General features: G+C 37.3%; 1 protein-coding gene and 1 pseudogene across 1 annotated transcript in view; both read right to left on the bottom strand.

Annotated features, from left to right (window-relative positions):
• Positions 1-25,847, bottom strand: part of Sema3e (semaphorin 3E) — a 251,694-nt gene that overhangs the window by 173,871 nt on the left and 51,976 nt on the right. The window lies entirely within an intron of this gene.
• On the bottom strand, positions 8,164-17,423 carry LOC143272288 (small ribosomal subunit protein eS27 pseudogene; annotated as a pseudogene).

The raw sequence follows: 25,847 nt of genomic DNA, 5'->3' as shown, positions 1-25,847 counted from the left end.
CTAGTCACTCCTTTTTGAAAAATCGAGATTCAATGACTCTTTGACTTGAACAAATAGTAATTGATGAAAAAAAATTCAGCGCTTAACTTTGTTTTCTAAGTTCATAGATACTCAGGTTGATGAAGACAACCTAAGTCCTAAGTCTTTGCTATCATCTAACAAATGCTATCAACTGAAGAAATGAGAACCATAAGTGCATTAATAGGAAACATAATTTCCAGACCTTGCTGGATTTAGTATATTTATGTTATATATCAATAGAGAGACGGCTTGTTTGCATGGGAGTCACCATGAATAACAGGTAAAAATCTGTTATAAAGTCTAGGCCAATGTTCTTTGATGACACCAGAGTTGCTTTTTTAAAAAGTGAGTGGTAAAATTAATTGAAGAAGCAAGAAGCAAACATAATGCTTCATCTCAGAAGAATAGCAACAACTGGAAGCTATGGGCAGCTCAATCGCCTCTCTCTCTCTGTGTGTGTGTGTGTATGTGTGTGTGTGTGTGTGTGTGTGTGTGTATACACCAATGATTGAAAAACCTAAAAACATTAACTGGCTCCAAATAATCTTATAAGAATTCTGAATTCTAATAAACATTAAAATTAAATATTTTATAATTATTAGTCTATTGCCAGTTACTACATAATTAATGGTTAGACAGTCACAGTTACTAGAAATGTGCCTCATTCACCTTCATGCACAACATAAAGTCCCACTCTGAGAGATGCCATCAGCACAACCATTGATCTGTGTTTCCTTATTTCTGATCCAGCATGCCAAACTGCTGTTAGCATTTTAACAAAGTCTACACTTTATGCAGCAATGCCATTAGCTCTAATTAGTATATGAATTCTCAACTTCACAGTAGAGTCGTCATCTGTGGCCTAAATAAGGAAGGCAACTTATGGTACAAAAGTTGGCCTGGTCTGCTAAGATCAGACTCCTGTTGTTTTAAATGCTCCCCAAATGAAGAATGCATGGTATTATATTCTTATCAAATCATATTTAAAGATTTATATTTAACCTTTGGAAATTGGCTGCTTGCCAAAACTTCTTGGTTGCTGCTAGAAATGGTGGTTAGTGGGTTTCTCTAAGGCAAACACGGGCCAAGGCAAATTTTCTTCCACCCACAGAGTTTCAGTAGGGTATATCCTGCCTCTTAGCTGCCAGGTGAGGCAAGCTGCCAGACTCCAGTAGGCTTACTGCAGCAGACATATGAAAAAGTCCACCCACTCGGATGCTAAAGTAATCATCAATCTTTCAACAGAAAATAAACTAGAGAGGAATGAGGAATTGGTAGCATTTCTCAGTCTGGAGGAAGCAGCCAGATTAGGGGATTGAACTTTGCTACCCTCTGTAGAGTATCCCTTCCGTATGTGGCTCCAGCGTGGCTCACAGACCAGAGCTGTAGTCTCACCTTCTCCTGTCTTTGTTCCTGGATCAATCTTTCTTTACTTAGTTATAGCACTGTCTGTCCCCAGGCCTTTCCTCTCTCCATTTTCACAGCAACATGGAGGAGTGTTCAGAGGAACAGAATTGAGAGGAACTAGATCACAACTATCACTCATATGGATGCTGTAACTTTTAGGTGGATGAAAATATGTAATGACTTTGTTTTCTCCACTTTAGACTTGACTTCATTGGGGAAAAAAAGGACTTTAACTTATAAACATGTATAATTTATTATTATCTAAGACTTATCTTTTCATAAGAAGTCAAACACATTTACATCAATCTATTTATGACTAAGACTCTATTAAAGAAGGTGGGGTTTTCACCTGGTGGATTATTCAGACACGTTCTCCTGTTCTCCTGATAGACAGTCTTGAGAAAGTCCCTAAGTCTTTCACATCTATACTTATAGGTAGTGAAAAGATCTTTTGATCTCTGGTTCTGAGCTGTGATCTCTGGTCCTAGGTTCATCTGGCCACTTCTAATATGTTTGTGGCCTCAAATATGCATACTACCCTATAAGGCTATGACCCTCTGGTGCCCACCAACCTTGGGCACTTGGGTTCTTACTAAAGCTGAGAATTGTAGCCCCTCGTGCCATAGGCACTGATGCATTGTCCCCAGATGCACTGGGACAATGTTCCTACCTAGACTATCCACTGTTTTCTGAGTATAGAACCCAGCTCACATTCCCAGAGCAAGAAATGATAAGGGTGATACTCCCCATTACTTGCTTATGCCTCAAGGCCTTGACCCACTTTATCCTATAGATGTGGCTCAACCACATGTTTGATTCTTACATCTCTCCTTCTGTATCACAACAGGATTGGAAATAAACACAGGAAAAGGGTTTGCTTCTGTCAGGGAACTGCTAACATAGTGTGTGCCTCCTAGAAAGTCTGGACCCCTTCAGAATTGGCAAGTAAGAAACGTATTAATATCTCAATTTAATAGATTTTTTTACAGCCTAAGACAAAATTTTTATATTGGAATTTATCTTTTGTCACACAATAAAAATTCATATGGAAGTCAGATGGAAACATTCACACCAATATTCTAACTTTTCTCATCCCTACTTTTCTTCTATGCATGCACTGTCTTGCAAATTTCAGCTTAGCACTGAATCATAAATAATCATATTTAAGAATTTTACTTTTGCAAGTGGCTTTATTTATGTTTTAACATTTAATCTTATTTAATGCCTCAACAAACTAAGGCAACTCTCACTTTCTATAAATACTGTGATGATGCTGTTTTATACTATAAGGCTACAGCTAAGAGTCAAGGGTATCAGCTGGCAGAGAACTCTGAATTGGAATCTTCACTACTTATTAGTTTGATAATTAAATGCACCAAAATATTTCCCCTCTTTTAAGTGTGTCAACACATAATTTCCTCGACATAAAAGTATGAGTGTTCAAATCATTTCATTTTCATCGTTGGATATTTTCTTTATTACTGAAAAGAGGGGAAGTTCTGCTCTTGTTAACCTTTCCTCCAGTTTACGTCGAAGTTTTATCTTCTGTATGTACTACTCCTCTTTCTTCACACCCAAATCCATGAGCTGTGGCCACAATACCAAAGGTAAAATAGTGTTTTTAAATGACCAGTCCTCCCTTATCCATTTTCTTTAGACCCCAGACAAATACTTCACAAGGTCTTGTCTTCAGCACCAATGCCAGAAACATGAGTGATGATCACTTATTTTCCCAGAATGTGATCATCATGGGAACATTAGAAGAAAGTAATCCTTCCTGACTCCATTTCTGCTATGTATTCACTGCCTTGCCAATTTCAGTTCAACTCTGAATTGTAAATAATCATGTTTAGCCATTTTCATTTTCAGAATCAAGGGTATCCTAGTTTAAATCAAACAACCTCAACCATCTATGTTATTAACATTGGCATGTCTGAGCACCCTCTCCCTACTCTGCAATATATTTACCCTAGTCCATTAGTTTTGCAAAGTAAAGACCACAGTTTTATTTACATTGTTTGAGGTTACACAAATCATTCCACAGAAAATATGTTAAAGAAACATTCATTGCCAAGGAAATCAACCGTCTCCGTTTATCTAGCTCCTGGTAATATTAAACACACATGGGACTGACTCTGAAGGTCACCTATAAATTGGAGAAATGGTAGCACCTATAGTCACAATTGAATATGACATGTAATACTTTGTGTGAATCAACACCCCTGATTTAAAGATCTGATCAAACTATTTTGTTATTTTTTTCAATTCCAGTAGGTGAATTTTCTGATCTCTGTGTACATGTTGGGTACCTAACAAACATTAATGGGGTGCTTACATATGGAAAAGGAATTAGACCTCTCACCATGTTGGAGACATCAGAGTTGTTAGTCTCTTCACTGTGTTCATTGTTCAAATTGCTTAAACAATTGTTTGCCACAAGTACACATCATAATATATTCTAAGTTTAAAGAAGAAATTATGTGAGAAGCATACAGGTAGCAGTCATAGAATGAGAGATATTCTATTTATTTATTAAGGAGACACATGACCTTTAAAAGGTATTTTGTATGCACGCATTTTAAATCAAAGAATAACAAACAGAATGGATATCTCATTCTATGATTGAATATATTTTTGTATGATACATTCATCAGAGAACTTATTCATTCATTAAAGGTCTCTGATGAAACTGAGAAGTGGGAACCACTGATATTTCTTGGGATAATTAATCCTTGACATTGCACAAGAAGATTGGTAAATATATAAGAAATATAATAAGTCAATAATAAAATCCAAATATCCCAATGTCAAAGACAAGAAATTTGGCTCGAGTTTTACTATGAAAATATTCATATGGGTGGGAATAAACTTATAAAAATGTACAACCTGGAAAAAAAAACATACTTAAGACCTCAGCGAGATTTTATCTGAGCTATAACAAATTAGTAAAACTAATGAAATCGGATCATTCAAAGTGTTAGTGAATATATGGACCAAGGGAACACTCACACATACATAGAGGTGGCCTTAAGAATGAGGATAACCTTTGGAAAAATATTGTTCATAACATTCATTCTTATGCCCTTTGGGTTAGAAATTCTATTAGGAAGTATATACCCTAAAGAAGAGCTGCATGTGGTGATTCATGCTTCCAATCATAGCACTTGAGAAGTATAGACAGGAGAATCAGCAATTCCAGTTCATCCTAAGCTACGTCACGAGTTCAAGGCCAGCCTGGCCTACATGAGATGCCACAGCAAGCATCTGCTTCAAAGAGAGAAAGAAAGGATGAGAAAGAGAAACATAGAGAGAGGACACATAGAGAGATACACAGATACTTGCAGTCTTACAGAACTTAAAACCCAATGTCACCATGTCACACAGAAAAGTGCATATATTGATAAAAATCAAGTTCCTTGCCCCAGAAATTTCTGAATCCAGCCCAGATGTCCATCAAAAGAATAGGTCTGCGGCTTTATAAAATTAATATGGCCTGCTTCGTACAGTAATATACAGTAGTGAAAACAACAAAATACGGCTATTTACATCAGTGTGAGAGAATCTTAAAACTCAAGCAGACTATCATAAAGTCATACAGGGGAAGAACATATAGATTATACTTCTTTATTAAAGTGTAATGCAAGCAACAGCAGTAAGAATGAAAAACATAAATCCTGCCTAATGAGAACTTTTGAATAGAGATAAGATGAGGAGCATACAGGTAGAGGACTCACAGAAAAGAGGCTAGCACTTAAACTGAAACAGATGCACAGGAACATAAATAATTATGATGCATAGAGGATATTTGCAAATATGAATAATAAATGTCCAGGTGTTTTATAAGACATATTCCTCAGTAATTTCATAGCAGGCTTTCTCATTTCAACACTACTGATATATTCATTGGGCTGGGCAATTTTTTTGGTGTGAGTGTGTTTTACACATTGTCAGACACTGGCAGGCATGTCTGACTCTGTTCCTCATAGTAGAAGCAAGCATTCAGTTGTGAATCCACAAATATCTGTATACAGTACCAAGCATCTCTTTGAGGACAAAACTGTATCTACTAGAGATCCACTGTTTTGTATAAATAGGTTGTGTGAAATTTCCAAGAATTTATATTGCATTCATTCAAGCAAATATTAGGATCTAAAAATCCTGATATGGTCACTGTTACACACATATGTACACATGTATGTATGTGCATATGCACATCGCCTGTAATATTAAAATACTGTTTTTTACTTATCAGATGCCTTTTCATTGTACATAAAATATTATGACTAAGAGTGAGCAATGCATGTGCTCTGCAAGAATTTGGACCTTGAAAAAGTCTTACCTCTACATGAATTTGTACATATTATTCTTTCAGGAATGCTTCTATCTCTGACTAAATTATAGTCATTCTGACTCATGAGGAATTCATCCTTTTTCCTGCTTTGTGCATTCTCCTACCTCCTCTAGTCTCCCAGTACAGCCCATACATATTGTTGCAATCTGATACACACACACACACACACACACACACACACACACACACACACACACACACACTGAATTCCATCCACTTACTCTCCTCGAGGCTGGCTCCATGCTTTCTTCATTTTAATAAATGAAGCTGAGATTGTTGACTCATCTGTTCTCAGCAAGTAATCAATAACTGCATGGTGAAAGCTTACAATCAATGAATTAGTTTGAGAGCTTTGTTAACTTCAAAACAAGTAACAAAATTAATCAGTTCTGTTACTAACTCATGGCTGAAACTGTAAGTCAAATACAGTTTGAATTATTTTGGTCAAAACTTAGAACATTTTATAAAATATTGTGCACCCTAATAAACTTATCTGGGGTCAGAGACAAAACAGCCACTAGATTCAAAGGCTAGAAAATGGTGGCACTCACACCTTTAATCCTAGCATTCCAGAGGCAGATATCCCTCTGGATCTCTGTGAGTTCAAGGCCATATTGGAAACAGCCAGGCATGGTGACACATGCCTTTAATCCCAAGAAGTGAGCCTTTAATCCCAGGGAGTGATGGCAGAAAGCAGAAAGGTATGTAGGGCGTGAGGACCAGAAACTAGAAGCTTTTAGCTGGTTAAGCTTTCAGGCTTTGGAGCAGCAGTTCAGCTGAGATTCATTCTGGATAAAAACAGAGGCTTCCAGTCTGAGGTAACAGGATCAGCTGAGGAACTGGTGAGGTGAGGCAGCTGTGGCTTGTTCTGCTTCTCTGATCTTCCAGCATTCACCCCAATATCTGGCTCCAGATTTATTTTTATTAATAAGATCTTCTAACAATTCTGCTACAGTTAAGTTTCTTATCATACAGACCAAGTAGACTTTATCTTTTTAAATACGGGAGGTGACAGAATAGTTTCATGGGTATTCAAGGCTTGCGAATCCAAAGATTTTCAAGTTTAGCATTAATTGGTTTCTCCCTTTTCTGTGGTGATATACTGTGCACACCAATAAAACTTACCTGGGGATCAGAGGACAGAGCCAGCCACTAGATTAGACATAGAAGCCAGACAGTGGTGGCACACACCTTTAATCCTATCACTCAGGAGGCAGAGATCCTCCTGGATCTCTCTCTGTGAGTTCAAAGCCACACTGAGAACAGAGCTAGGCAGTGGTGGTACACACCTTTAATCCCAGCATTTGAGATCTCACACCTTTGCTTGGAAAGCACACATGCCTTTAATCCCAGGAAGTCACGTGGCTGGCTGGAGAATGGTATATAAGGTGTGACGAGACAGGAACTAAGCAGCAGTTCAACTAAGACCCTCAGGGGTGAGGACTCAGAGGCTTCAGTCTGATGATTTGTGGAAACAAGAGTGGCTGAGGGTTTGGGAGGTGAGGTGGCTGTGGCTTGTTTTGTCTTTCCAATCTTTCAGCTTTCACCCCAATATCTGGCTCAGGGTTTTTACTAAAAGACCGTTTAGCAACTCGTGTTACATTTCAAACAAAATTAGTATTTTGAAAACATTTGCAGAGGTGGAGACATGACTTGGCAGTTAAGAGCAACTCCTGCTCTTGTAGCATGCTGGAATTTGGTTCACAGCAACCACATGAGGCAGCTAACACTTACCTCCACGGAATCTAATGCCCTCCTCTGGCCTCTACGGACACCAGCACTCATGTCCGCATGCCACACACAGACAAACATGCATGCACATAATTAGAAACATTAAATCAAGGACCAGGAGAGGTGGCTCTGTAGTCAAGGGCGCTTGCTGCTCCTGCAGAGGACCTGTTTGGTTCTCCGCCCCCACGTGATGGCTCACAATCATCTATAGCTATGAATGGGACCCAGCACTCTCTTCTGGCCTCCCTGTGCATCAGGCACACAAGTGGTACACATACATAGGTGAAGGCAAAACATTCCTACACACACATTTAAAATAAATAATACACTTTAAATTAATCTTTAAAATACATTTGTTATTACATTTATGCATGTGGAGGCATGCATGTGGATGTCAGAAGACAATTTGTAGGAGTCAGTTCTCTCAGTTTATATGGGTCCCAGGAGATAAAATTTAGGTTACCAGATTTAATAGCATTTTCTTTACCCGCTGAGCCACATAGCTGGCTGGCTTACTAACATTAATATATAGAATATTACTTAAATTAATAAATAGATAAAATAAAATCTTAAAATCTAAATTAAACATATATTTACTTTCCTGGTTTTCAATTCAAATTCTTATAAAGTATAAAAATGTTCCCCTCTGCATATTTAATTTTTTTTCTTTTATATATCCAAAATGTGTTTATTGGGATGGTTCCTACTCATCTTGAATCAGGTGCTTTTCAGTGCTACTTCCTCCTGAAGGAGCATCCTTCTGTCAGCCTTGCTTTTCGCCTGTGGACTGACAGAGGTCAGTGGAGCAGCCGACACACAAGACTACCATTTGTGCATGGCTAAAGGCCATGGTGATCTTACAGCATCCTGGGCATTTCACATCCATGAAGTAGGAAATGGGGCTCAGCACCAGGTGCTTTTTTCTTGTGTTTCCTCTTTTCCTCTTCTGGAGAGGGATGAAGTAGATCCTTTGTGAGAGGCATGTTCTCCTATGGAGGTTGTCACCGCCGGAAAGGCATACTTAAATTATAATTAACATATTCTTATGAGACTTTTGGTAAGAAATTAAGACATAAATATGATCTTTTTAATGACATAATTTTGTTAAAATCATGTATTCATTTTCAGTTTTTGACCAAAGTAGTGACTACTGGGTTTTTATTTGAAATGTTAAAAATAGCTACATTACTCAATTAGCATAAGTGCCCATGAATAAAGAAAACATGATCCATCATGATTTATTCAACAGGAAAATGAATGGAACAAGAGAAACCATCCTGTTAAATGTATGAGCCAGAATGAGAAATTCAGGTGGCACATGCTTTCTCTCAGGTGGGGAATCTACATGGGGAAAAGGTATGAAAGTAGAAAGGGACTAGGCAGGGAAAGAGATGAGCAGTAGGGAAGAGAGAGACATGCTGTGGAATAATTCTTTTGTACACTGTGGAGATTTATCACTCAGATTGGTTTAATAAAAAGCTGACCACCTGGTAGCCAGGCAGGAATTATGGGTGGGACAACCAAACTAGGAGAATGATGGGAGAAGAAGGGTAGATTCAGAGGAGATGCCAGCCAGACACAGAGGAAACAGGACATGCAGAAAATGAGGAAACAAGCCATGAGCCACATGGCAAAGCATAGATAAGAAATATGGATTAATTTAAGAGTAAGAGTTAGGTAGTAATAAGCCCGAGCTATCGGCCGAGAATTTATAAGTAATCAAGTCTCCCAGTATGTTATTTGGGAGCAGGCAGTCAGGACAGGAAAGCTCCACCTACAGACATAGGTGGGTAGTAGGGGTTAAATGAAATCATTACAATATACAGATGTATAAAAATGTCAAAATGAATCACTATTTTGTTTAACATTTAATACTAATTTAAGGTTTAAGTGTAAAATTCCATAATGTCCCTTTAAAATTCAACAGTCATCTTAAATCTAAGCTGTCAATTTACAAATAATATTAATAATAATAATAAGTCCACAGAGAAATAATTAAATCTAATCACCTCTGGCACGAGAGTAACCACACATCCCCAGGCATCAGCCGCAGATATGTGCACACAATAATGCTTCCAATATCTACACAGATCTGAGCCAATAGTTCTTACTGCTCTAAAAATTCACAAACATTCAAGAAACATGTAGAAAATAAGGTGCTGGATAGTTTAAAATTTTTATTTATGATAAAAATTAATAGACTGTCAACAATCCCAAATCCATTAATGTAAGAGCAATTACCATGACAGAAGTGAAAAGAAAGAAACCCCACTCTTGTGCATCGTGTTTTTTCTATTTCCAGAGTAAGAATACTTTATAAAGATGAGCTTTTATCAAAAAACAACTCAGGTAAATGGAAACTGCTTAGATTGAAGCACAGAAATTATTCTTCCCCTACAGTACATGCAGTCTGAAGTTTTGTGAATAAGCAATGGTATTTCTCTTGCATTTTTCATCGGTCAAATGCTTTGTCTGATAAGTACAGAGTGAATCTCCTTAGCCTTGATTTTCTTTCTATGTCAAAGAGTTAAAAAAGATTGATGGGTTGCTTTGCCCTGATTAATTTATCTCACTTGAATGCACCTTAAGAACAAGTATCATATTAGAAGACATGGTGTTTCCCATAATTAATATAAAATATGTGCTTCATTAGCTGAAATGACCGTGTTCTAAATGATTCCCATTATCTTTGTAGTTTCTATACTCCTTTCTCCAGCTGGAGGCAAACATATTTCCCTTGTAGAGAATGAGACCTAAGTCAGCTGACATACAGTATTGTGATGATAGTCTCAACTGAAATGTGGCATCAACATGATTGTCTACATCTCACTGAAAATCAGTAAATTAATCTACTGGTAATTTGGACATGTTAAAAGGCCCCTACTGAAACAATGGCTTACCCAATTTGAAGATTGGATTTCTGATTCTCATCCTCATGATGCCTTCTAATTTTTGTACCTTAGAGGATGCTAATTTCACTATTCATTAGTGAAGCCTATTTGCTTGTTTGTACTCAGATTTGATAGTATGGGTCAATTTATTCCAAACTGATCACTCACTGAAATAGGAGAATCACAAGGTGAAGAACTGGCCAAGAAACTGCTTCACTCTGAGTGTGTGTGTTAGGTTTCCAGCATTTTCTTTGATATTTTTGCACTCATTTTTCAAATTAAAATGTGAATTTTAATTACATCATTTGCCCCCTTCCCTTTCCTTCCTCCAACCCTTTTCTCACACACACCCTTTACTCATTGTTTCCATTCTAATTCATGGATGGCCTATTTTTCTGTAATTGTAGGTGTGTGTGTGTGTGTGTGTGTGTGTGTGTGTGTGTGTGTGTGTGTGTGTTTGTGCACGTATGTGTGTGTTCTTAAATATATAAAAACAACCTGTTCAGTCTGTAGATAAAGAATGACACATAACTATAGTTGGACTTTTCTCTGGGCCACTACCTCACCAAAAATGACATAGAGACGTATTTTTAATTATGAAAGCTTGGCCTACAGCTTAGGCTTGTCCCACTTGCTCTTCCAACTTAAATTAACACTCATCTGAATATTGCCTTATGACTTTTTACCCCTCTTCCGTCTTGGGCCTCCTGTTTCCTCTCTGTGTCCTCTGGTGTAACTCCCCCACCTTGATTCATCTCCACTTCCTCTCTCTGTCCCAGAAGTCCAACCTAACCTCCTCCTACCTAGCCATTGGCCATTCGGCTCTTTATTAAACCAATCAGAAGGCACCTTGGCAAAGACGCATCTTCACAGAGTACAAAAAGATCACTCCACAACAAGAAATAAGGAGTGCTGAGAGTGGGACAGTCTTCCTTGGGGAAGAGACTCCAACTCGGTATCCAATAATAAGTGATCAACCCTGAACTTGATTGATTGATTGATTGAGTGATTGATTGTTATTTTTCTTTGAGATAGGGTCTTGCTGTGTAGCTTCCTGGCCTGGACTTCACTATGTAGTCCATATTGACCTGGAACTCACAGAGATCCACCTGATATTGCTTCCGGAGTTCTGGGGTTAATCATGGGCAACACCACACCCAGCCTAATGTCCTCTATTTTAAATCACAAGATTCAGTGTTTCTGCTTTGCTTCTTATAACACTCCTGGTCCAACCTCTTACAGCAAACAAGGAAGACATATCTGGAGCTTTTGTGATGTATTTTAGCAATTACAGAACAGGAAAGAAATCAACTTATTTATCTCCAAAGGTCATTTTTCCTTCTGTCCTTCCTTGTGCATTCTCCTCTCTTCCTTAATTATTTACGATAATGGGGTATGTATTTAGGTAGAAATGTGATCCAGTCTGTCAGTTTGCAAAGATATTCAATCTGTATTACCTACCATAATGGCTACCAATAATATTCATTAATTCTACAGCTATTTATTTAGGCTCTTGTTAAATGCCAGGCAGTGTTGAGAATCACAATATACCAAGAAGGGAATACATAATGATTCATGGTTCATATACATTGCACTTTCTCCAAGATCTATGTATTTTTGCCTTATGCCTATGACTGTTTGCCTGCATGTATGTTTGTGCACCACATGCATGTTTGATAAATCTAGAGGCCAGAAAAGGATGTCATATCTGCTAGATTTAGAGAGTTCTGAGCCTTTGTGTGAGTTCTTAGAACTGAATTCAGGTTCTCTGCAATAGCAGCAAGTGCTCTTAATTGCTGAGCTCTCTCAGATCTTAGACATTTATGAGAAAACTGTTTAGCATGAAAGCCTAAATATTGATGGGAGGACTTTCTATTTAGCATAATAGGGTGTATGTCCTCGAAGCATTTGTAGATACAAACAGCATACAGATGACATGGACTTTGATCTGGAGATCTTTAAAAAGTTATCACATGAGACAAACTTGTAGCTTTGTTGCCGAATTACTCAAGTTCTGAAGTTTGTATGCTTGTGTCTCTTCCAAAATTTCTGTTGCTCCTTAATCCTTAGGGCAACATTAAGATGCATAGCCATTAACAAGTGATTAAACCTTGAGGACTCAGTACTTATGAGCAAGTTGAAGAGTAATAGCAGGCAGGAGAGAATTAACTATATGGTTTGTGGCCTTTTGTTTTTCCATCCCTTCAGCATATATCAAGTTGTCGTCTTGGGAAAAGAGACCACACTGTCCCTAGGCACAGAATTCACTGAAACCGTAATGCTGAACACCAGCCTCTAGAACTGTGAGAAATACTTTCCTGGTATTAACAAATTGCCCAGTATCAACTATTGTTTTATAACAATAAACTAAATCAGTTACTAACTTAATAAATTAGGGAATAAATGTAAGGCATATAATATATAAAAGATCAAAGTCTTATGTCAATATATTTTATTTGAAAGTGTGTTTGCTTTAGTTACAAATTTTATTTAACAAATATGATTTTCTTCAATTATATGATGTATTTTTAAGAATAGTTTATTGACTACATTGCAAAGAGGCAGCAGGCTGGCAAATATCTAAAGTACTGTCTGCAGCCCAATTAGATGATTTAAAATAAAATTAACTTTCTCATTTTTATTGCATAAGTAAAAATTAATTTTTGTAAATCTATAAACAGAACATAATGAAAAGTAGCACTAGTTAGTATACATAGACTGAGCCTACGTCAATAAAGTATAGCAAAACAGAATTTGAATGTAACCAACATCATTAATTAAACTTCACTCCATTTCACATTATAATAATTTCAGTATTCATTACTATATAAATTAACACTAATAAGCAGTGGTCATTAATTTTAGTCTTATTAGTTATCAAGGAACTATCAAGTGACAGAGAAAGATATGGAAAATGAGCATTAATTACTATTTGACAAGTTATTCAAGGGAATCCTTTCAGAATATTTTATAAATTAACATGAATTTAATTCTGTAGGTTATGGCAATAAAGATGACCTTGAAAACTGCATAAACAAAATAAGCTTCTTCCCATGTCTTACCTGATTTTCTGAAGAATGAGATGACGATTGCTAGTATCTTATGTTAGCCTTCATCAAACAGTTAGCTACATCAAAGTGCACTGCTCTGGGACTCCCCTGCACTAAGAACTGCTTGGTACATAAGTGAAGTACAAACTCCAATTCTAGCCACAGGAACAGAAAGCCCTGTGTTAGTTTGGAATGCCCAAAGCATATTTCCAGTATATCTACCTTCTTGCTTGCACATATGCTCAAATGGGTTATAAAACAAAGAAATGGAAAAAGTATGTTCTTTAGGTATTGAGGTTATAGGAGCAAATTGAGACTACTGCCCAATTGCATTCTGCACTTATTTGTTATTTAAAATATATTCTCAGTAACTACTATTACATTTATAAGTTAACAACTAAAAAAGCAAATGGAATGAGGTAGACAAATTCAGTAATAAGAACATGGCTTAAGCAACCTTGAAACATCTAAAAATATTTTTATATAAGCAAATATTTGAAGAAATCACCAGAGGTCTCCTATTACGACCTCTACTCATATTATGAGTAATAATTAAAGCGATTATGAATATGAAAAAACCCACCAACCTTGATTTTTGAAAAACAACATATTTTCCATATTGCTTTAATTTATAGAGACTGGTCCCAACATTTTACTGAATAGCTTATGCTCTTCTGTGCTACTGGCATTTGATTTTAAAAGATAAATACTGATGTGGAATAATTCTCTTGTACACTGTAAAGATTTGTTACTTGAATTGGTTTAATAAAATGTTGATTGGCCAATAGTCAGGCAGGAAATATAGGCATGGCAACTAAACTAAGAATGCTGGGATGAGGAAGGACAGAGTTAGGGAGTCGCCAGACAGACACAAAGGAAGCAAGATGAGAATGTCATGTTGTACCAAGAAAAGGTACCAAGTCACATGGATAAACATAGATAGGAATTATGGGCTAATTTAAGTGAAAGAACTAGTTATTAATAAGCCTGAGCTACTGGCTGACATTTATAATTAATATAGGGCTCTGTGTGGTAATTTGGGAAGCATCTGCCGGGTATTTGGGAGTTGCTGGTGGGACAGATCCTCCTGCCTAGAAAATACAGATGGAACATTTATTTAGTAATTTCCCCTTAAAATTGGAAATGTAGCTTATTTGTTTTGTTTGATTTTGTTTTTCAAGACAGGGTTTCTCTGTATAACAGCTCTGACTGAACTGGAACTCACTTTGTAGACCCTGCTGGCCTTGAACAACTTACAGAGATCCACTTGCCTCTGCCTCTTAAGTGCTGAGATTACAGGCACATGCCACCACCACCCAGCTTGAAATGTAGGTTTTAAAAAGGGGAAAATGTTATAGAACTATGTATTTATATACCTTTCAAACACTATAGTTGTTAAATTATGCTGATTTAAAAAAAAAGGCGACTAGTATTATCAGAGATATATTACAAATGGGTTTCTTAAATTATGGCTATATTTCAGAGATTAAGTATTTTAATAAAAACATACTTGAGAATCAGTGCTATGATAGATCACAATAAAATGAAATAATAACTCTTCTATTCCAATGGCCTAAGATTGGAAGATTAGCAGTCTTACACTTAACTTCATTAAGAATGACTAATAGCATGTCATGTCACCACCAAATCACACTTTCAAGACATGCAAAACATTTTCTTGATTAAAAAAAAAACTATGAAATATAGGCTGGAGAGTTGTCCAGCAGTTAAGAGCACTGACTGCTCTTCCAGAGAACCTGGGTTCAATTCCCAGCACCCAAATGGTGGCTCAAAATTGTCTGTAACTCCAGTTCCAGTGGATCTGACACCATCACACAGACATACATGTAGGCAAAACACCAATGCATATGAAATAAAATAGGACATTTTAAAAAGTATTAAACACAGCATTAGTGAAACATAAACTACCAGTCTATGAGCTCTTTCCTGAGTTTTCTTTGAACTTACTCTTCTCGTCTCTGTAGTTGAAAATCAAAGTTATCTGCTATATTGAAAGAAAACAGAACTTATATTTTATGTATATTATATTATATTTTATAATCTTATATCTCAAAGTAAACAGAACTCAAACCAGCTATATGGTGATAAGCCAACTGTGGTGTTCAATAATAACAATTAAATACCCACAGGTAACTATGGTTCCACTTTGGGTCAATCTTGGTGGGACAGAAATATCAAATGACACCGAGCAGAAGAATGAGCCCAAATCCTTTCAGGAACATTTGTTAACTTTAGAACTTGAGGAAACTGACATGTTTATGCCTAGCTTTCATGTTCCTCAAAATAATCCCTTCCCTTAACAGTATTTAACAGGATTAGAAAATGGTGTACATACAAGAGACTAGTATTAGGCAAAAATCAAAGGCAATCAGTAATGAAAACTGAGCCTTAAGCTTTCAGTTAGAATCATATTTGTTTAAATATTCTAAGTATTACAACTTTCAGGAAATGATACTTGTAAAATTAAAAAAAAAAATTAGTCAGCCATGTTGGTTCAACTCAGAACTAGAAAGGAAGATTACAGAAAGTTCAAGGCCATCCTAGACTACATAGTGAGTTTCAGGATAATCTGTGCTAAACAGTAAGACCATGTCTCACAAACAAAAACAACTAATTACAAAAAAAAAAAATTATGGTGTTAGGAGTCTCATAAAGGAAAACATTCAAATGGAAACTAAGCAAATTGTCATTCATGGCTTGAATGTTGCCACTCAAAAGCATGTCGAAACTGGCTTGTCACCGTGGCATCTTACCGGGTGATTAGTCATGAGGGATTGTGTCTCATGCATGGACTAATGCTATCAGTGCAAGGAACTGACTACGAAATCTCTGTGTCTTGTACTTTTCCTATGACATCAGTTACTTTTCTTGTTGCTGTGATGTCATCCTCTGACAAAAGCTACAGCCAAGAAAGGTTGATTTGGGCAATTCCAGGGTAAAGTCTATCTTGGCAGGGAAACCACAGAGGTGAGAGCTTGAAAGTTCTGGTCACATTGTGTCTACAGTCAGTTTCTTCTGACCAATGTTTTTTTCATGTGAATGCTAAACCTGCAGCTTCATCAGTTTTTCAGTGTTAACTGTGATTTCTCCAAGTTCTTCAGGAACCAAACAAATATTAACTCAACTCAGGTTCCACAGAGTTAGAATTGAAAAACCTTAATGCAGAATTTGTGTCACTAGCAACAAGTTCTGCCAAGGGATCCTCAAGTTTGTTCCCAAAACTATTTAGAATTGAAGAACAAAGCTATTAAATGGGAAAATTCTGTTTTTAGGATTAAAAGATTTCAGTAGAATTAGGGAAAAGGAAGAAAGAACAAAGGAATAGGATCATGAGAAAGAAATCTCTGTTACACAAAAATACCAAAGGCAAAAATCCAAACAATTCAATACTCAGAGTAGAGGAAAGGAAGAAGTAAAAATAATAAGCACAGAGCCACAGCCAGGCATCACACAGAGAGTGAGAGACTTTGGAACACAGCCCAACACGGGATGTCTCCATCAAACCCCTCCTCTCAGAGTTCAGGGACCCCATCTGAAAGAGGAGGTAGAAAGTGTGAGGACTGGAGAATATGGAGGGCACCAGGAGAACACGTTCCTCTAAATCAACATGAGCAAGACACACACGAACTCACAGGGCCTGAAGGAGCACGCACAGGGTCTGCACAGGTAGGCACCATGGCCTCTGTGTGTATAGTATGGCTTCTAGGTTCATGTTTTTATGGGATTCCCGAGTGTGCAAAAGGGTGGGTCTCTGTTTCTTGTACCTTCTCTTGGACCCTTTTCCTTCTGTTGGTTTGTCTTGTCCAACTTGGATATGATAGTTTTTATTTTATCTCATTATATTTTATTTTCTTGTATTTTTTTAAAAAATGAATGAATGAAAACCTAGCCACTAGGGTAGAGGTTAACAACTGAACTGTCCTTTATATCTTCTAGGAGAGGGAAAATCAGTTTTCTCCATTAGAATGACCTGGGCATATCAATCACTCCAGGACAGGTCTCATGTTCAAGAATAGTTAACAACATATAATACAGCACATAGTTTTATTGTGTGTGTATTTTTATTTGGTTACAGTTTGGTGCAGGGGTGGGGGGGGAGGACATTATTTTATTTTGTTTTGGGTTTTGGGGGGTTGTTATATTGGGTTTTTTTTTAGAAAGAACTTCAAGTTGGATGGGTAGAGAGGAGATGAGAATCTCGAAGGACTTGGGGTGGGGAAGAATGTGATCAGAATCTATTTAAATTTAAAAATTATTTTAAATAATAAAAAATAATAAACACACACACATACAAAGAAGATGGAAGAAAGTAAGAGATGCAAGTGAAGTAAATTACTCACAAAAGAGGCTCAGTAATCCATTGCCTGGATTCTGCAGTCTTGAACTAGTTTATCTACCCAAACATAAGCTTAATCATGTGGCTTTCTAAGTCCAATGGGGGAGAGCACATTGTACAAGCAGAGTCTTCAAAAGCATATGTCTGTGTGGTACCCTTCTTTCTTTCTGTGGTTCTGATCTTTAGTGACCACTTTGAAGGCAAGCCTGCATTAACCTGCTGCAGAACCGGTCACTATGTTCAGAACTGAAGCACCTGAGTTAACAGACACCAGTCCACAGAACACAACAGCCAGACATGCTTCAGGCCATCTGGGACATCAATGCCAGCCAACCTGGCAGCTGACCAGACATATGAGCAGGGCCACCAAACACGGGTAAGGCTATAATCAAATAAATGTGCTGCTTGTCCCAAATACAGAACCATGAACTTAAACCAGAGAAGCCAAGTGTTTTCAGTCAGTACGCTTGGGAGAAGGTATGCTTTATAACAAAAGCTGACTGATACAAGGAATAATAAACTGAACTAGGGAGAAGTAACTAGATGAGACATAAAAGATGCAACTCTTTTATTTCTCTAGTAAGTGGTTCATTGTATTTGTTGACTGCGGTACAGATGACCATTTCACTTCCCTTAGAAATGGGCATTAGTTTCATAAATCTTATTCATAAATTTTTTACCCTGAAAAAAAAATCTTTGCTCTAAAAGCTAGAAACAAGAATGTATCTTCACCATGTTACGAGTACTTTAGAATAGTAGCACAAGCAATGGTGGAATGCCTTAATATTTTTCTTTGGAGAGAGGTGTATCACAGTATGATCAACTCCATGCAGGGCAGGATGGAATCAAAGATGGCAGCTTCCAGTACATTACTACAGTCCATTACCCTATAGAGAAGAACTAATAGGAAATCATTTTATAATATTTAATATTATAACATTTGTTGATTTTACTTACATATGCTGCAAGATACAAGTTTTGTTTCCAAAATTAATTGGAAAGATAATTGTCAAAAGAATTTTCAATATACTCAGCAATTTACTAATATTTATGTTTTCTACTTTCTCAAGTGAAAATACTTATTATAAGGTATATAATTCCTCGGAGCCATAATTAACGGCACAGCTGCAGCAGGATCTGCTGTGAGTGATGGGTAAGTGTCACTATACATTGTGTTTTCACTTTCGTGCTGAATGCCAAATATAGCACTATGTCCTTTGATTTTTCTACCCTTTGATTAATTGAAAAAGGGGAGCTAGTTCGCCACACTGTTGTGTGTGAGAAGGAAAGTACACCAACTTATAACTCCTTAATGGAACAACAGGGTAGATTCCATGATTTTCAGAGAAAGAGTACCTCCCAGCCATAAGCAATCAAACAGAACTCTGTATCACAAAGCTCTGAAATATTCTTCATGTAGCAGGTGTTTAAGTGTTTGTTTCAGTTGCATAGCTTTATGCATGTCCTGGATTAATGGCTATGTCATGTTTACATTGTTGATATTACTCTGCCAGTTATCTTTTCTTCTTTGTTTATTAAAATGTAGAATTCATAGCTTGGTCTATTACAAGATACCATCCAATGTAGAGAAAGGCTTTAAAGACTCATATAAATTCATAAAATATGTGCAATGCTGGTTATTAAATGAAAGTAAAACAATTTATTTCTTCCAAAATAAACTCCTTTCTCAAAAAGAAAAAAAACTGAGGAGCTACTATAACAAAAAGCAGATGACTTCAGGTTAGACAGATCCATGCATAAATCTGATTAAATGTAGACATAACGAAAGTGAACTTATTCAAATATTGGCAGATTAGGTTTGTGAAACTTTGTAACTCCATAGAATAATACAGTATTAGCTTTTCCCCTAGAGCCTAAAGCCTAGCCAGCCCTGGCTTTTGTCCCAGTACCTGGTACCAGACATGAGTTGCATCTTAGGGTGCAAGCTTTAAATCTGATTAGAGAGTAGGCGACTACATTCAGTTCAGGCATACCATTATTGCACCCGCTGGCATATCTTGCCAGGACAGTAGTGACTGTAGCTTACACGGTCCACAGTTGAGTAAGACTTGATTATTTTTCTCCCCCAGTAGTGTGCTTAGTACCTTCCAGGACTATGATAGCTAGCCAAAAACGATGAAGCTTGCAGGTCCATACCAGTTTGCTTTCTTCATGCCCTATGACTCAAGCACATGATGTCTTTAGAAATAACATCTTGTCATCAAGTTGAAGAGTAACTAAGAACAAGGGCAACATTCTATAATGTCTAGGAGTCTTATGAGACTAATAACTCAAGAAAGGGAAACCCATTCCTGGACCTCGGCTTTTTATTTGATATCATATTGTGTCTTGGGGAAACACTGTTCCTCAGTTATAGGGAAACATCACTCAAATGTCTTTCATATATGTACATGTGTGCATTTTAGGAAGCTTCCAAAGTAATAGGTTTCTATATTAACTTGGATTTTAAGAAGGGTTAAATTAGTATCCAGTAGAGTTTTATAAATTTAACTTTGTAATATCAACTTTGAAATTGTTCTCTTAACCTTTCTTTTTCTTTTTCTTTTTTTTTTTCTTTTTTGGTTTTTTGAGACAGAGTTTCCTGTGTAGCTTTGCATCTTTCCTGGAACTCTCTTTGGAGACCAGGCTGGCCTCGAACTCACAGAGATTCGCCTGCCTCTGCTGGGATTAAAGGCGTGTGCCACCACCACCCGGCCTCTTAACCTTTCAAAAACAATATGAGAATACTAAGTTATTTTATAACATAACTAGGATAAAGGCTTAGAACATCACAAGATTCAGCATCTTCCTGGGAATCCACAACAAAGTTAATATGTCTAACTTCTCAGGTGCCTTTAAAGATAAAACTCCACATGTATCATCTATGCTCCCATACAGTGTGCGTTATTCTACTAATAAGACTGTAAACTTCTTTTTAAAAGTTTTCTACAGTCTACTGAAACATATTGCTCATGCAAATATTTACTGTTAACAGTCCAGAGAGAGTCTTTTTGCAATTCAAAGTTCTAGGTTGCAAGAATGGAGAGGTGAGCTCCTCCCACGTGAGGGATTTGTTTTCAGACTGCCACCTGGTTTTTAACATCAAATGTCTTTCATTCATTTTATGCTAGTATGTTTGTTTGCTTAATTAGATTAACAATTTTTAAATAATTTTTTCAAATTATTCTTTTTAGCTAGGTGGTGGTGGCATACACCTTTAATCCCAGCTCTCAGGAGGCAGAGACAGGCGAATCCCTGAGTTCAAGTACAGCCTGGGCTACAAAGTGAGTTCCAGGATGGCCTAGGCTACACAGGAAAACCCAACTCCAAAAACCAAAGAAGCAAAAACAAAAACAAATTACTCTTTTTAGGATTTTTGATTTAATAAACAGGGAACTTCTTAGACACTGAACTTTTCAGAATACAAAAAAAAAAAAAAAAAAAAAAAAAAAAACCTGTAAACATTATTAACTTATATCTAAATGCAAATAAGATATAAGATGACATTACTTCATGTCACTGGTGGAATTTGTAAGTAGAACTAGCCAACTAATCTTGAAACTGCTACTGGAGTAGAAAGCTCAGGCCATGCACTGAAATCCCACGTGACATCATCTGTGTGGGGATAGACATGAATTGGCACTTTTTACTTCATTCACTAGCTTTGTCCATAATGCTTATTAAAGATAATAGTTGGAGAACTTTCACAGTAATAGGAAATTCTATCACCATTTCAAAGTGGAAACTAATTAAATTAACTGCAAAAACTAATACTGCTATTAAAATACGCTGAGAAAAGGAAGAGAATTATAGTCTAAAAAATGCTGACTTGTTAAAAGGAAGTCTAATGAGGGTTAGAACTTTCTGGGAACCCTTAATGCCCCAGTAGTGCAGAGAATATTGCTTCCTTTTTCAATTTCCAATCACAATTGCAATTAAATGTTAAAGGATAAAAAACAGAAACAACAGAAAAAAACAGTAAAGTTAAATTTTAAATCAGGCATCTAAATAAAATTATATACATAACAAATACAAATCAATAATCACAAATTAATAAAATAATAAAGTCTGTAGCATAAAAGACGGATTTGGAAGCATTCCTTCCCGAGATGCAAACCACAGCTCGATGCGAGGCTGTTGGAGTGAGTGAGATAACAGCTTCTGCTTGCTACCAGTTGGATGGAGTTCAGAGGACCAGGCAGTGCTGGAGAGAATGAATCAATTGTACTAAATCTTGCCAGCAGCATAGACAGGACATCACTAAGGGTATCCTTCAATGATAAGGTTCTACTTGTTGGATGACGTTGGAAAAGAATGGAATTCTCTTGTTCTGAAAAGAATGCCAACCCTTCTCCTGAAATTACTTTTAGATAGTCTTTAATCATTCCATAAAAATAAATCACATTATTTCTCACTTACATTTGTGTATATACCTATACACATCAATATATATTAACATTGAAAAATAAAATACCTCAATTTTAATTTCAATGTGTATAGGTACATTTATATTAAAAAACAAATTACCCTTTCCTTGTGATGACTTCGTTTACTGGGATAGCTATATTAATGTAAATAATTTTCTGATCTTGACATTAAAATATGATTAAACATTTATTACTGTTTAATTAGGTCACACAGTATTTATGTGCAATATTTATATAGTCTTAATAACAGGCTGCATGCTGTTCATGTGATGTATTTTTTAAAACCTTCAGCTATAATCTTTGGAATTCCATGTGTTCCTGGAGGTTGAAAATGGCTCATTTCAGATCGACAAAAAGCAATGCTAAGACTGAAAGGGAAGAACGAATGCACAGGATGGGGGGGTGGGGAGGCCTCCATCCTAGATGCTGCTTTGCATCTGTCACGGGCACCCTGCCTGCCTTCCTTCCCCACGTTTGTGGAGTCATCTCATCTGTTCCAAGCTCTGCAGTCAAATGTCGACTGCTGCCTCCCTTGTCAGTGCGGTTCTTCCTCGGTGACTCACCTAAATTGGGACATGTCAGACTATGAGACAGTAATTTGCTGGTAGACACTGAAATCTCCTATTATAAGGAGCCCTGCAAGAAGAGGTACATCATACCTTCTTCGTTATGTCTGAGTGCTAGGGTGGCTACAAGGCACTTGTGAGTAGGGGAATCAGATCTAAGAAGTGAGCTTGGACTCTAGATTAGGAAATGAGATAGATAATGAGTTTGATCACATTATTGATCCTTCCCAATTAATATGCACAAAGTCACACTAGGATGTGAGGCTTTTGGAGTTTCCTAGCTCTGAATTTTGTTCTTAAACTGACTTAAGAAATGTAGTTGTGACACAGGCCATGCCTGCCAGCAAAGCAAATAGACTGGTGTACCATCTCCACTCTCTGTTCCCCTGGCCTAATCCTTCAGGTTTATCCACAGCACTGTAGCAAACTCTCTCCCACACCCCACACCCTACCCCTCACCCACCAAAAATCTCCTGAAGACCCCAAAGACTGCGCCCTCCTAACATCCCTTCCCACGCTGGTTGCTGTATCCCAGCCTCAACTCAAGCAGATGTGCCCTGCTAACCGCAGGCCAAGCCTTCCAGAAAAGCAGGTGGATTGCCCTAGGACCTTCTACAGTCTCTAAATCCCCCTAGACCCAATCCCCCAGTCTCCTCCTTAGTGCTGCAGCAATCATTAGGTGTGCCCGCCCTCCTGCTCCATGTCTCCTGCAGATCCCACAAACCATCTCCTCCTGGACACTTCCACCCACCTCTGTGTCCCAGCCCCTAGTTGGCAGACACCCCTTGCTCACCCACAGACCACACCTGCCAGAAGATCAGGGAGCCTGCCCACAGGCCTTCTCCGATCTCTGTTCCTCTAGACCAGTGCTTTTCAACCTTCTTAATGCTGCATCCCTTTAATACAGTTGCTCATGTTGTGGTGACCCAAACAGTAGAATTACTTTTGTTACTACTTCATAACTGTAATTTTGTTACTGTTATGAATTCTAGTGCAAATACATAATTTGCAGTACACCTGATGTGTGATGCCTATGAAAGGGTCCTTACACCCCTAAAGGATCAAGACCCACAGGTTGAGAATCACTGCCATAGACCCACTTCTTCATGCTCAGTGGCTAGCTCTGCAACACAATCATGTGTTCCCTGTGAACATGTCATTTGAGCAGGCCAGTATAACAGGCAAGATGCAGCCATCACACTCTGAAAAAACAGAAAGGAAATAGAAACCAAGGAACAAAAGACCCACCCAAAAAGACAAACCCAGAAGTCATCACCTGGACCTATAATAACCCCAAACCCAAATGTCTAGACACCAGTGTAAGAACACAGTCAGTAACAGCCAGAACAATGTGTCTCCACCAGACCTTAGTCATCCTACCACAACAGGCTGTGAATATTCCAACATAGCCAAAGAACAAGAAAATACCTTAAAATCAACTATATGAAGATGATAGAGGTTCTTTTTTTTTTTTTTTTTTTTTTTTTTTTTTTTTTTTTTTTTTTTTTGAGACAGGGTTTCTCTGTGTAGCTTTGCGCCTTTCCTGGAGCTCACTTGGTAGCCCAGGCTGGCCTCGAACTCACAGAGATCCGCCTGGCTCTGCCTCCCGAGTGCTGGGATCAAAGGCGTGCGCCACCACCGCCCGGCTGATAGAGGTTCTTAAAGAGGAAATGAATAAACCAAATGGACCTAACAGATATTAACACAGCATTTCACCCAAACACAAGAGAATATATCTTCTTCTCAGCACCTCATGGAACTTTCTCCAAAACTGACCATATACTAGGCCACAAAGCAAGTCTCAACAGATAAAAGAAAACTAAAATAACTCCTTGAATCTCATCAGATCATCATGAATCAAAGCTAGATATCTAGCTTTGATTAAAATTAATTAGACCTGTAACCCTTAGTGAAATAGAAGCAGTCATTAAAAGTCTCCAAACTAAGCACAGAGCCATATGGTTCTAGCACAGAATTCTACCAGACTTTCAAAGAAAAGTTAAGGTCAATATTCCTCAAATTATTCCACAAAATAGAAACAGAAAGAACATTGCCCAACTCATTTTATGAGGCCACAGTTATCCTGATACCTAAACCACACAAAGACTCAATAAAGAAAGAGAAATTACAAATTTCCTCATGAAATTGTTGCAAAAATACTCAATAAAATACTCACAAACCAAATCCAAGAACACATTAAAAGGTCATCTACCATGATCAAGTAGGCTCCCTCCCAGAGACTCAAGGATGCTTCAATATATGGAAATAATAAATGGAATTCACCATATAAACAAACCAAAACAAAAACAGAAACAAGCCATGATCGTCTCATTAGTACAGAATGGGCCTTTGATAAAATATAACACTCCTTCATGATAAAAGTCCTGGGGAGATTAAGGATACAAGAGACATACCTAAACATAATTAAGGCAATGTATAGCAAGCCTATAGCCAACACCCAGTTAAATGGAGAGAAACTCAAAGCAATTCCACTTAAATCAGGAACAAGCCAAGGTTGTCCACTCTCTCCATATCTATTCAATTTAGTGCTTGAAGTTTTAGCTAGAGCAGTAAAACAAGTGAAGGAGATCATGGGGATAGAAATTAGAAAGGAAGAAGTCAAAGTATCATTCTTTGCAGATGATATGAGAGTATACATAAGTGACCCTAAAAAATTCCACCAGAAAGCTCCTATAGCTAGTAAACACCTTCAGTGAAGTGATACATGATTAACTCAAAAAATTGAGTACCCCTCCTATATACAAACAACAAATTGATTGAGAAAGAAACCAGGGAAAACATTTTTTACAATAGTTTCACATAATACAAAATATTTTGGGGAAACTCTAATCAAGCAAATGAAAGACTTATATGACAAAAACTTCAAGTCTTGGAAGAAAGAAATTGGATATATCAGAAAACGGAAAGATTCTCCCATGATCATTGATTGGTAGGACTAATACAGTAAAAATGGCCATCCTACCAAAAGCAATCCAGAGATTCAGTGCAATCCTTGTCAAAAATCCAACACAATTCTTTACAGTCC

Source organism: Peromyscus maniculatus, chromosome 3 (assembly GCF_049852395.1).
Source record: "Peromyscus maniculatus bairdii isolate BWxNUB_F1_BW_parent chromosome 3, HU_Pman_BW_mat_3.1, whole genome shotgun sequence".
Classification (NCBI taxonomy): Eukaryota; Metazoa; Chordata; class Mammalia; order Rodentia; family Cricetidae; genus Peromyscus; species Peromyscus maniculatus.
This window is presented reverse-complemented; position numbering and strand designations above follow the sequence as displayed.